The 13,470-nt window shown below is 39.9% G+C and overlaps 1 pseudogene; it reads right to left on the bottom strand.

The window, feature by feature from the left end:
* Positions 1-11,915: 11,915 nt before the first annotated feature.
* On the bottom strand, positions 11,916-12,880 carry LOC114049061 (annotated as a pseudogene).
* Between the last annotated feature and the right edge of the window lie 590 nt (positions 12,881-13,470).

Raw genomic sequence — 13,470 nt, 5'->3', positions numbered from 1 at the left:
GAAGAAATTAGATTTAGATAGCACTGTGTACCATATAATAATATACTCCAAATTGAGATATGACCTAAACATAAAAGTTAATATAAAAAATTAGAGTTGGGAAAGTCATACCTTTAACTCTGGCTAGGGGGAGAATTCCTATTTGAATAAGGGATAGAAATCATCATAAAAGATAAAGTAGACAAGTTGGGTTACTAAAACTGAAAACCTTTTGCACCAACAAAATCAATGTGGTTAAAGCTAGAAGGGAAACAACTGGGAACAAATGTTAACAGATCAAATATTAATAGAGGATGTCCATCCTATGTCCTGCACAATTTTGAAAACCTTGAGGGATCAATTCTCCAGATATTGACAAGAGCATTTTATAAGTTATTGGAAAAGATCAAAAGTGCTGTTACTTCTGAAAAAAAATTTCTTCAAAAATATCTCAATAATTATTGACCCATGTGACTACTGTTAAGAGATCCCTTGAGCTTGACTTTTCGAGTTGCCATATTTTTGAGAAACACTAGACCCAGAGCAGACAGAAAGCCCTGAATAAATCAAGGATGAAGCACTCCCTCCCAGCTGACATAATTTGTTGTTTGCACCCCAAACTGGATTATTCCCTGTGTGTCCTTAGGAGGCAAGACAGGTGCCAGCCAGTCTGTGCCAGGCTGGGAAACTGCTTGTGCAGCTGGGGTCCTCTGCAGATAAGCAGACCCTCCTATCTTAATAGTTTAGCACAGGGGTGGGGAATTTCTTGTGTCTCAGAAGGTAAATCCTTGATCAAAACTGAGGTCAGTGGAGTCTTAGAGTCTAGATCAGGAGTGGGGAAACCTGTGGCCTCAAGGCCACATGTGACCTTCTAGGTCCTTGAGTGTGGCCTTTTGACTGAGTCCAAGTTTTATAGAACAAATCCTTTTATTAAGGGTATTTCTTCTATGAAGTTTGGATTCAGTCAAAGGGCTGAACTTGAGGACCTAGAGACCCACATGTGGCCTCAAGGTCACAGGTTCCCCATCCCTGGTCTAGTGATTTCCAAGGGAAAAGAATGTGACTTTTGTCATCATTTTGCTTATCCCCTTTAGGAGGGGTTTTTGTCCTTTTCCCCACTTTTACTGTACATTTCCCCTCCCATGCCATCCCCTTTCCTGTTTTCTCCTCCTCCTTTTGTTCTACTGTCATAAATCTGCAAACTTCTGTAAAGATAGTGAACTCTTTGGGTTACACATGCATGTTCATTTCTCTTGTAATTAAACCTGGTTTTCACATAAGTCTCATGACAGTGTGATTGCCTATTGATACTACTTTCCTGCCTTTCCAGAATTTTTAAAGAAAAAAAACATACAAGTATGAAGGACATCCTTGATAAAAGAATAAGAAGAAAACAGGCAGTCTTTTGCAAACAGTACTGTTAAGTAGACCACAACTTTGTAATCAGAGTATTTACTGAAAGATGCAGAAAACAGAAGATTCCACTGAGTTTACTGATTGTTGACTATAAAGAAAACATTTTATTCTGTAGGGCAAAATGTAGAATTACAAATTCTCTTCTAGTATGTTTCTCTTCATTATGCTTAGGTATATGAGATTCCTTGATGGAGTCAATGACAGATAACTTTGTTGGATGATGATCCCCTGGTTGTGGCAAAAAAGGTTAAAAAAAGGGAGAAAGTGTTTGCCATTATCATGGAGGATGCCCTGCAAGAGTGTCTGTCTCTAAGAGGTATTCTCTAAGGGAAAATTTCGAACTATGATTGTATTGGTTCTTTTAAGACTCAATGCATTGGATAGCCTTCTAAAAAAAAGATCCGAAACACTGTATGGGCAGTTATCTTAGAAGGAAAAACTAAGCAGATGAAGAATGACCATTGTCCAAATTGTATTATGATATGGACTGGCAAGAGAGGTGGTCTATGAAGATGGATATTTTGGACAGATAGTACATATGTCTTAAATGAACCCAGGATTGAATTGTAATGACAGAGCAGGTCTTTTAGTAGTCTCAAGATTCACTCCGTACCAAAAAAAAATCTTTTAAAACCATTGTTTTTCCAGTTGTGCTTTAAACCTGTGAATCATGAAGCCTATCTTGATAGAAATGGTGGTGGAGCCTTTCGAGGAACATGTGGTGAGTGTAAAAAGGCTGCAGCTCATTATTAGTGAGGAAGAATGCATGAGAAACAACATAAAATAAATATAGTAAAGAAAAAAAGTATGACCAGAAAATTAAGTCAATGGTCATTTAGAGAACACGAAGGATAAAAGTTGAATAGCGCCAACTGCATTTGTATCCTTGTATGATAAGAGTCCTAGAGGAAAACTCTTACCATGCTATTTTTACTTGACCTCTTCTGGAAGTTTTTCAGGAGGATATAGACAAGGATAACAAGCTAAAAAGCACGGATAGGTTACAATTTTTTACCAAGGTCAGCTATGATATTGATAGTAAAGTATTTAACTTGAAAAAGGTACAAGCTAAGACTAAACCAGAAGAAAAGTTGGTGTGTGACTTTTTGTTCATAGAAGATCGTGCACTCAGTGGAGCCTATGAAGCTGAAATGCAACAGAGTATGAATTGATTCTCTGCCCCTTGTGTTAATTTTGTGCTAATTGTGGCCTGACTATTAACACCAAGAAAACAGAGGTTCTTGACCAGCCAATAGTATCTATACATGGAATCACTGATTACAGCAAATGGAGAAATTTTGAATGCTGGGGGTAAGTTCACTTACCTTGGCAGTATACTTTTCAGGGATGAACACATAGATGATGAGGTTGATGCACACATTGCCAGAGCTAGCTCCGTGTTTGGAAGGCTCCAAAGGAAAATGTGGGAGAGAAGAGGCATTAGGCTGCCTACAAAACTGAAGGTCTTACAGATCTGTTGTGATGACCTCATTGTTGTATGCCTGTGAAACCTGGACAGTATATCAGTGTCATGCCAGGAAACTGAATCTTTTCCATTTGAATTGTCTTAGGAAGATTTTGATGATCACCTGCAAGATAAGGGACCAGACACCGAGGTTCCTTCTCAAGCTGAACTGCCAAGCGTTTAGACTCTGCTGCAAAGAGTGCAGCTCTGATGGACTGGCCACATTGTTTGAATGCCAAAAGTATGTTTGCCTGAAAGAGTATTTTATGAGAGAGCTCACACAAAGCAGGAGCTCACATTGGAAGTCAGAAGAAACAATACAAGGACATTCTCAAGCTGTTTCTGAAGAACTTTGATATCAGTTGTAAGACAGGGGAGACACTGGCACAGGACTGTCCAAGATGGTGTGCCTGCATCAAAGAAGGCACTGTGCTGTATAAACAAAGCAGAATCCCAATAGCTCAAAAGAAACATGAGATGCACAAATTTAGAGACATCTCTATCCCAAATGTTCATATGGACTGTTTGTGCCCAACCTGTAGTAGAACCTTCCAAGTGTGCATTGGTCTGATCAGTCACAGTTAGATACACTGAACCTTGACCCTGACATATGGGGTGCCCTTTTACTCCTTTTCAAGCAAGAAGGACAAGAACCAACCAACCCACCAACCAAGTCCTTGGAGAAAATCAGGAAAATGTCTCCACTCTTTCCAGTCACTTTGTTGAATCAGTCAATCAATAAGCATTTATTAAGTGCCTACTAAGTGTCAGGCACTGTGCTGAGCACTAAGGATTAAAAAAAGGCAAAAGACAATTCCTGCCCACAAGGATTCCTGAATAAAACACATCCGTGAGTAGCCAGGGACTATTCCTCTAATGAGCCATGAGGAACAAGGAGTTGGCAGGTTTTTTAAAAGGAGAGGTTCTCACAGCATTCCAAGTTTTGAGTACAGTATTCCATACCAAACATTTATGGATTGCCTATTTACTATGTGTCTCACTCTGTAGCATTTAGATAGCTTAACTTTGCTACTCAAATTCGTTCTGACAATTCCTTAGTGAGCCTCAAGATTCTAGAAATCTCAAACTATATGAACTATATAATCTCAAACAATATAATCAACATACATCTTAAAATTAGATATACAACAATAATAACAGAAGTCATAGATCAAACATTATCTCTAACTCATTATGAAAGGCAGTATGGATAGAGATTGGGCTTTCCAGTCAAGACAATTTGGGTTCACACCCTACCTCTGACCCTGAGCAAATCACTGAACCTCAGTGCTCCAAGCAACTTTCTAAGGCTGAGTTGCAGAGAAGGTGCTGACCTGCGTTGGTAGAAGGAGTTTCCCCACAAAGGAGTTTCCTATGCCAGTGAAATCATAGTTCCAATTCCCAGCCCTTAACTACATCATAACAATCATTCTCTATTTTTAATGCACATATTGTGAGTATACATCCAGTTGTCCCATAATATACATGATCTGTTCCGCAGACCTCTGCCACATTTCCCTAGTGCTTTATGGCCCCTTCCACTCCCTGACTTTGGCACCTTCCTCTTCCCCTGCACTGGCTTCCCTGCTTGGGACCCAGCAGCAAGAGTGGCTTCAGTTCTTGGAGCAAGAGTGCCCTTCCTAGGAACTGGGATCTGGGAACCTCTGACCTAAGTCAGATTCACTTAGTGAGAACTGTTTATATTTACATAGGAAGCAGTTAACCACAAATGGTGTATCATGCTAGGAGTTCTCCTCAATTCCAATCATTAATGGCTCATAAGATGATCACTCTCGAGCTGGAAAAGACTAGTGAATTGCTGCCTATGTAAACCACAGACAAAGAAACTGAGGCCCAAGGAGGTTAGGTACTTTGCCTAAGGTTAGTCAGTAAACACTTATTGAGCATCTACTAAATACCAGCCACTGTGCTAAATGGTGGGTATACAAAGCACAACAAAAGACAATCCCTGCTCTCAGGGACCTAATGGGGGAGACGACATGTAAGCAATTTTGTACAAGTAAACCAGATGTAGGGCAAATTGAAGATAATCAACAGAAACAAGGCACTAGAATTAAGTTCTGCTCATTTTGTTCCGCATTAGTTCATAAAAGTCTTCCCAGTTTCCTCTGAAATTGTCCATTTCATCATTTTTGTGGCACAATGGCATTCCGTCACATTCTATTACATATACCACAGTTAGCCACTTTCCCATAGGATAGCCCCTTAGTTTCCAATTTTTGTCCACCGCTAAAAGAACTACTATTAATACTTTTGTATATATAGACCCTTTTCTACTTTCTTGGATTTCTTTATTGAATAGGCCTAGTAATAATATAGCTCAGTCAAAGAGTTCACAGTTTGGTAACTGTGAGGGAAATTGAGAAAGATCTTCCCCAGCCCCTCATGAAACTGCCTCATGACCTGACATAAAGAATATAAATTGGAGTTATGCATGGCCGAGGGTGCCATGGAGAAGGAACATTAAGTAACCAACAAACTATGTTATCTGGGAAAGCAATTCTGATCTCAAGGAACATTTTTCTTGAGAGAGGTGTGTAACTGTCCAAGGACCTGATCACTCCTTGGAGACTTACACAACAAACAGGTATTTGGGGCTCTGATCAAACTCCTACCTTTGTTAGAATGTGTGCATATCCAGGACCTGAGCACTCACCAAGGATATGCACACAAAACAAAATATTAAGATTGTTTTTCCCTGGTTTACATGGATATAAAAGGGGCATCTGAAGAGGGGATTTTTTGGAGTACTTTGATGTCAGAGATAGGGATGCCTATTCTCTGTTGTTGTTCAAGGGTGGACTGGGTGCACAGCCGTTGTTGTTTAAGAGCAGGACGCTGCTCTTTTGGCCTCCTGATCAGACCTCTTGACCATCTCCAGTCTCCCTGGTCTCATAGGTATTTGAGCTTGCCTGGTCAATGAGTGTGTATCCTTTCTTTTCTTATTCCTCCTTTTCTTGATTTTGATTAATACTTATTGCATTGAATGTTATTCTTCTCTTTATGTGCTTGTGTTGCCTTAATCATTATTAATCATTGTAAAATAAATGTGATTGTTAAGTTTATACTGAGTATATGTCACTATATCTTGAGATACGAACCTAAAGTGAAAGTACTGCTCGGTCCATAATCCTTTCGATTACAGTAGCTTTCTAAACATAACTCCATATTGCCTTCTAGGATGGCCAAACTAATTCACAATTCCACCAGCAATGCACTAGAATACCTGTTTTCCCACAGCCCCTCCAACATTTAAGTTTTTATGAAATAGTGAGTTGTTTCCTCACTAACTGAGGTCTTTGGGTTTATCAAACACTATGCCACTATGTTTGTTTCTTTTTGTATGTTGTATATCTAATCTCTTCCATTGATTGACCTCTTTTTTTTTTTAAACTAGTACCAAATAATGATTGCTGCTTTTGTTTGTTTTTGAGATCTGATTGATCTGTCCAGGGATAGATTCCCCACTCCCCACCTCCACCTTCCCACTTTTTTTTTTCATTATTGTTTTGTTTTGTTTTGTTTTACCAGTAAAATGGTTCATCTTCTTTTTTTTAAGATTTTCAATTAATTTATTTATTTTTAGTTTTCAGCATTCACTTCCACAAGATTTTGAGTTCCAAATTTTCTCCCCATCTTGTCCCTCCCCCCACCCCAAGATGGCATGCATTCTGAATATCCCTTCTCCTAATCTGCCCTCCCTTCTATCTCTCCCCCCCTTCTCTTATCCCCTTCCCCTTCAATTTTCCTGTGGGGCAGGATAGATTTCTATACCCCATTTCCTGTATATCTCATTTCTCAGTTGCATGTGAAAACAATTTTTTTAACTTTTGTTTTTAAAAGTTTGGGTTCCAAATTTTCTCCCTTCCTCCCTCCCCACCCACCCCCATTGAGAAGGCAAGCAACTCGATACAGGTTATACATGTGCAGTCATGCAAAACACTTCCATAATAGTCATGTTGTAAAAAACTAAGTATATTTCCCTTCATCCTATCTCACTCCCCATTTATCCTATTCTCTCTTTTGACCCTGTCCCTCCTTAGAAGTGTTTGCTTCTGATTGCCCCCTCCCATCTATCATCCTCCTGCTCTCTTGTTCCCTCCCCCCACCCAATTTTCCTGTAGGGTAAGATAGGTTTCCTTACCCAATTGAGTGTGTATGTTATTCTCTCCTTAAGCCAAATCTGTTGAGAATAAGATTCACTCATTCCCTCTCACCTTCCCCCGTTTCCCCTCCACTGTAAAAACCTTTTCCTGTCTGTTTTATGTGAGATAATTTACCCCATTCTGCCTCTCCCTTTCTCCTTCTCTCTGTATAATCCTCTCTCACCCCTTAATTTTATTCTCCAGATATCACCCCTTCATCTTCAACTCACTCTGTGCCCTCTATCTATCTATCTATCTATCTATCTATCTATCTATCTATCTATCTATCTATCTATCTATCTATCTGTCTGTCTGTCTGTCTATCTATACATACATACATATAATTTTTTCCCTCCAACTCCTTTAACACTGACAAAGGACTCATGAGTTACAAATATCATCTTTCCATGCAGAATGTAAACAGTTCAATCTTAATAAGTGTCTTATGATTTCTCTTTCCTGTTTACCTTTTCATGCTTCTCTTGAGTCTTGTATTTGAAAGTCATATTTTCTATTCAGCTCTGGTCTTTGCATCAAGAATGCTTGAAAGTCCTCTATTTCACTGAATGTCTATTTTTTCCTCTGAAGGATTATACTCAGTTTTGCTGGGTAGGTGATTCTTGGTTGTAATCTTATTACCTTTGCCCTCTAGAATATTATAGTCCAAACCCTGTGGTCCCTTAATGTAGAAGCTGCTAAATCTTGTGTTTTATCCTGATTGTGTGTCCACAATACTTGAATTGTTTCTTTCTGGCTGCTTGCAATATTTTCTCCTTCACTTGGGAACTCTGGAATTTGGCTACAATGTTCCTAGTTTTCCTTTGGGGATCTCTTTCAGGAGGTGATTAGTGGATTCTTTCAATTTCTATTTTGCCCTCTGGTTCTAAAATATCAGGGCAGTTTTCCTTGATAATTTCTTGAAAGATGATGTCTAGGCACTTTTTTTGATCATGGTTTTCAGATAGTTCAATAGTTTTTAAATTATCTCTCCTGGATCTATTTTCGAGGTCAGTTGCTTTTCCAATGAGATATTTCACATTATTTTCTATTTTTTCATTCTTTTGAATTTGTTTTACAGCGTCTTGATTCTGTATCAAGCTTCCAATTGATTCATTCTAATTTTTAAGGAGGTATTTTCTTCAGTAAGCTTTTGGCTCCCTTTTCCATTTGGCCAATTTTGCTTTTGAAGGCATTCTTTTCCTCATTGGCCTTTTGGACCTCTTTTGCCATTTGGGTTAGTCTATTTTTTAAAGTGTTCTTTTCTTCAGTATTTTTTTGAGTCTCCTTTAGCAAGCTGTTGACTTATTTTTCATGATTTTCTTGTATCACTCTCAGTTTTTCCTCTACTTCTCTTACTTGCTTCTCAAAATCCTTTTTGAGCTCTTCCTGGTCTGGGACCAATTCATATTTTTCTTGGAGTCTTTGGATATAGGAGTTTTGACTTTGTTGTCTCCTTCTGGTTGTATGTTTTGATCTTCTTTGTCATCAAAGTAAGATTCTATGGTGTGACTCTTTTGACGCTGTTTGCTTATGATCCCAGCCAATTACTTGAGTTATAAACTCTTTGTTAAAGTAGGGGTCTGCTTCCAGTGTGGAGAATGTACTGTCCCAAGCTTTGGGGGTTTTGTGCAGTTGTTTTCAGAGATACTTCTAGGGACCTGTAAATTTTCAGTTTTTCCAAGGTGCTATGATCAAGGGTGAGGTGTTTACTCCTTTCCTGGCCTGTGCTCTGGTCTATGAGTGATCACAAACACTCTTTTCTGTCTTGGAATTGTGAGGAGGATTCTTTCTCCACAGCCACTACCAGCTCCACCACACCAGTGCTCCTCCTCGCCCCAGGACTGCCACCCAGAACTGTGACCCAGATCCAAGTACGGGCAAAGCAAGAGAATCCTGCACCATCAAAGAGATCCCTGCAATCCCCCTCTGATCAGCCACTTGATTCCCCCTCAGTCTGTGGGCAGGAAGCTCTGGAGGCAGACACCTGCCCGCGGGCCACATTTGGGGATGACTGGGACTGTACTTCTCTCTCACCTCAGAAACAGACTTTTCCTACTGACCTTCTAAATTCTCTTTGGCGTTCATGGGTTGAGAAGTCTGGAAACCGCCACAGCTGCCTGTGGTTCAGTTCTCTGAGGCCTGCTCCAGGTTTGCTGAGGCCTGCGCACCCATGCTGAACTGCATTCCTCTCCCAGCCTGGCGCAATATACCTTTCTGATCAACATCCAGGTTGTCTTGGGCTGGAAATTTGTTTCATTCTGTCTTTTTGTGGGTTCTGCTGCTTTAGAATTTGTTTAGAGCCATTTTTTACAGGTATTTGGAGGGATTTTTCATTACTATTCTTGAGATTCTTAATGTGTTTTTTTTTCCTACTCATGAATTTTGTTATCATTTTTTAGCTCTATAAAATATTCTTTGGAGAATTAGATACAGCATTGAATAAGTAAATTAATTTAGGTAGTATTTTCATTTTTATTATGTTGGCTTGACATACAAATTTATCCTTAATGTTTCTATAATTCTTTAGAACTGTCTTTATTTCTGCAAAGAGTATTTTAGAATTGGATGAATCTTGGTAGATATACTACCAAGTGTTTTATGGAATCTGTGGTTATTTGCTCTACATCTTGTTGTTGGGCTTTATTGGTTATATGTATAGGAATATTTATTATTTTATGTGGATATAGCTTATATTTTTCTATATTTTTTCAATTTTTTAAAGTTAACTCTAGGATTCTCTGAAACACATTATATATCATCTAGAAAAAAATTTTTTTTTCTTTATCTATGCTTATTCCTTCCCTACAAAGTATCACATAATTTAGCTTGGTAGCACTGACCTCTTTGTAGTTCCCTGAATAAGATTCTCCATCTCTTTAACAGGTCCTTCAATAATGAAGGACAAATAACAGCAACAACAACAACTCCATCTCTTAGCTCTGGGCATTTTTTTTTTTTGGCTGTCCCTTATGCCTTGAATACTCTCCTTTCTCATCTCTGTTTTCTGACTTCCCTGGCTACCTTCAAGTCGCAGCTAAAATACTAACTACAGAGGAAGCCTAGTGCCCTTTCCTTTATGGATTTTTCCTATTTATCTTGTATATAGCTTATGTTTGTACATAATTGCTTATATGTTGTTTCCTCCATTAGACAATGAGGTACTGGAGGGTAGAGAATGTCTTTTTCCTTTCTTTGTATCCCTAGCATTTAGCACAGTGCCTTGGCACATTGTTGTTGTTATTTCAATTGTGTCCAACCTTTTGTGATATTGGGGTTTTCTTTGTGAAGATACTGAAGTGGTTTGCCATTTCCTTCTCTAGCTTGTTTTATAGATGAGGAAACTGAGGTAAGTAGGATTAAGTGACTTGCACAGGGTTATACAACTAGTGAGTATCTGAGGAGGATTTGAACTCAGGAAGTTGGGCCTGCAGAATCTCCAGTATCACAAAGAGGTCTGAGCATATCCAGTCCACTAGCCCCGCCTTCCAACCCAGGTCTCCTTCCCACCCTGCCCTGCACCCAGGCATCAGAGGCCTAACCTCCAAGGACCCTCCCTTTTCCTCCTTTCCTCTGGAATATGTTTGGATTCTGATGGCTCAGAGTGAGTATATATATATATAGCAATTGTTTCTGTTTTGGCTAGAAACCCTGAAGGTCTTTCCCTCTGAGACTGACTTTTTTTTTTTGCACTATGTAAAAGAGGCCATTCTTCATTTCATTTCTTACCTAGCCTTAATCACTGAATGGGTGTTGCCTCAGACAAACTGAGACCTGGGAAAGATCTTAGCTTAAAAAGACCAAGGCCTCCCACTGCTTCCAGGGTCATCTCTAGTCATCCTGATCTATATCTTGCCACTGGACCCAGATGGCTCCAGAGGAGAGAGTGAGGCCAGTGACTTTGCACAGTCTTGCCAATTTACTTGCAAGTGATAACATCACTTTCCTGATGTCATTGATCCTCTTTAAGAATGAAGTAAAAACAAGAACAAGAGCAAGGGGAAGGGAGAAGATCTTGGCAACTCAAGCAGGGTGGGGGGTGTGGGGGGTGGGAGAGGTACAGAGCAGTGATGCAAAGAAGGAGGAGCCATAGGGCCAAGGTGAAGCCCTACCTTTGTCCATCACTCCCAGTGGCACGGAGGTAGAATGCAGGAGAAGGACGAAGTTGTTTCCTGATGCAAGGTTCAATGCAATTGAGTCCAACCAATCTCTGGTCTTTGCAGAGGGGGTTGACAACAGGGCCACCTCCCCCCCTCCCCCTGAAGGGGAGGTACTTGGCCTGGTTTGGGCCCCATCACTTCAGAGTTAGAAGGGGCTTTAGTAGTCATCTTGTCCATTCCTCCAGGATTGTCTGTGTTGCTCTGATAGGAAAAGTGTGAGGTACATGTGGAGGAAGCTGGAAATGAGCCTGGTTTCTTGAAGGATATGTCAAACAGCTTTGGCCGGTCCTACCAAAAGAGTTTTTGAGAACAGAAATGATGATGGGACTTTATGTCTGTCCTTCAGGTTTTCACTTCAATAAAGGATTATCACCAGAATACATATCATCAGATATTTAATATTTTACATAGAAGTTTTTAGAAACCACAATTAAAGTTACAGAGATACAATCATCAGGGGGCAAAATATGCATCCACACAGATGAAGTGTTTTAAGAAAAGCTCAAAATCAATCATTGAGATTCGAGTTTATTCATAGTCTATTCCAGAAGGAATCTCATATCTCTTTTTAAAAGACTTCTAAAGAAGTACCTTCCACAAAAGCTGTAGTTAATATATTCCATTACCCCATAAACCACTGAATCATGGAATCTTGCTAATGCCTTTATTGCTTCCACCTATTTCCTTCCATGTTATCAATCTTGGCTGGACAGCATCTGAAAAATTATTCTCCTAGTACACATTTTCTAAAGTCATTTCTGCCTTGGAAAAAAACACATGGACCAATCTGTTTCTGATCTGTTTTGTCTTGACCCCATAGATGATGGGATTTAGCATGGGTGGGGCCAGAGCACACACATTGGCTAATAGGATATGGACATGAGGTGGGATATGGTGCCCAAAACGTTGGGTAAGAAATGTGAAGATTCCTGGAACATAGAAGAGGGCAATGACACAGACGTGGGAGCCACAGGTGTTGAGAGCTTTGTGACGAGCCTCCCTGGAGGGAATACGGAAGACAGCTTGGAGAAGCAGCCCATAGGAAGTTGCTATGAGGATAATATCTAAGACTATAGTTGTTAAAAGGACAAACACTCCATACCAGATATTCACACGGATGTCATCACAAGAATATTGGCCAAACCAATGTGTTCACAGGAGGTGTGGGGAAGAATGTTATTTCTGCAGAAACTCAGTCGAGTCAGAAGGAATATGATAGGAAAAATGGTGCCAATGCTTCTTAACAGGACAGCGAAACCAATGTTTCCAGTGACTAAATTGGTGAGGATCATGCTATATCTCAGAGGGTAGCAGATGGCAATGTATCGATCAAAAGCCATCACTAACAGAAACCCTGACTCTGCAATATATGTAGAGTGAATAAAGAACAGTTGGGTAATGCACCCACCAAGGGAGATCTCCCTGGCATTGAACCAGAAGATGGACAATGATTTGGGTACAGTGGTGGTAGAGAGGACAATATCAGCAGCTGCCAGCATGGACAGGAAGAGATACATGGGCTCATGGAGGGTTCTCTCAGTGAAAATGATATAGATGAGGAGGGGATTCCCAATGATGGCAGTAAGGTAGGATATCAGGAAAGGGATGGAAATCCACATGTGTTGGTCCTCCAGGCCAGGGATACCTACTAGGATGAAGATGGTGTGGCTATTACTGGTATGGTTGAGATTGGTCATACCTGGGATGGGTCACCCCTGTGGATTCTGTCCTGTGGAAAGAGATACCATCTTTGTCCATCACATAGGTTCAAGTTTAGGCAAATACAGAAAATAGGTTAAATTTCTCTTTGGCTTTGGTAAGCACCAGGCTTTGACATACTCCACTTCCCTAACTGGGTACCTTATCCAGGACAGGTTCTCTTTGGTGTTGGTGTTGTTCTCTAACACCTAGTTAGGTCATCCTCAAGCTTTTGAATTCCTCCAGTGATCAAAACTTATCTTTCAGGAGAGCAGTGGTAACTTCAACAGTGAGAAGACTGCTATTCAAAGAACAATGTTTCAATGCCTCCTCTGGAGAGTTTGCAATTCTTTTCAAATCTGCTTCCCTTTTCAATTGTTCATGTGAGCCTGAACTTTCAAGAAGGTCAGAGTTGTTCATAGGAGCTATATAAATACCTCAATTTTTCATAATTGCTCTGTACTCTTCTACCCAGTATGGGTATACACAGAACTTCTTGGCTCTGAGTAGGATACATTACTATGTAGGTAGGAGATTCCCTCTGTCATAGACTATTTCCTTCTCAACTCCAAGTTATCATAATTTTCTT

The sequence above is a fragment of the Vombatus ursinus genome, unplaced genomic scaffold, assembly GCF_900497805.2.
Source record: "Vombatus ursinus unplaced genomic scaffold, bare-nosed wombat genome assembly UNPS02014796.1, whole genome shotgun sequence".
Lineage (NCBI taxonomy): Eukaryota > Metazoa > Chordata > Mammalia > Diprotodontia > Vombatidae > Vombatus > Vombatus ursinus.
The sequence above is the reverse complement of the archived record's forward strand: the minus strand, read 5'-3'. Positions and strand labels throughout refer to the sequence as shown.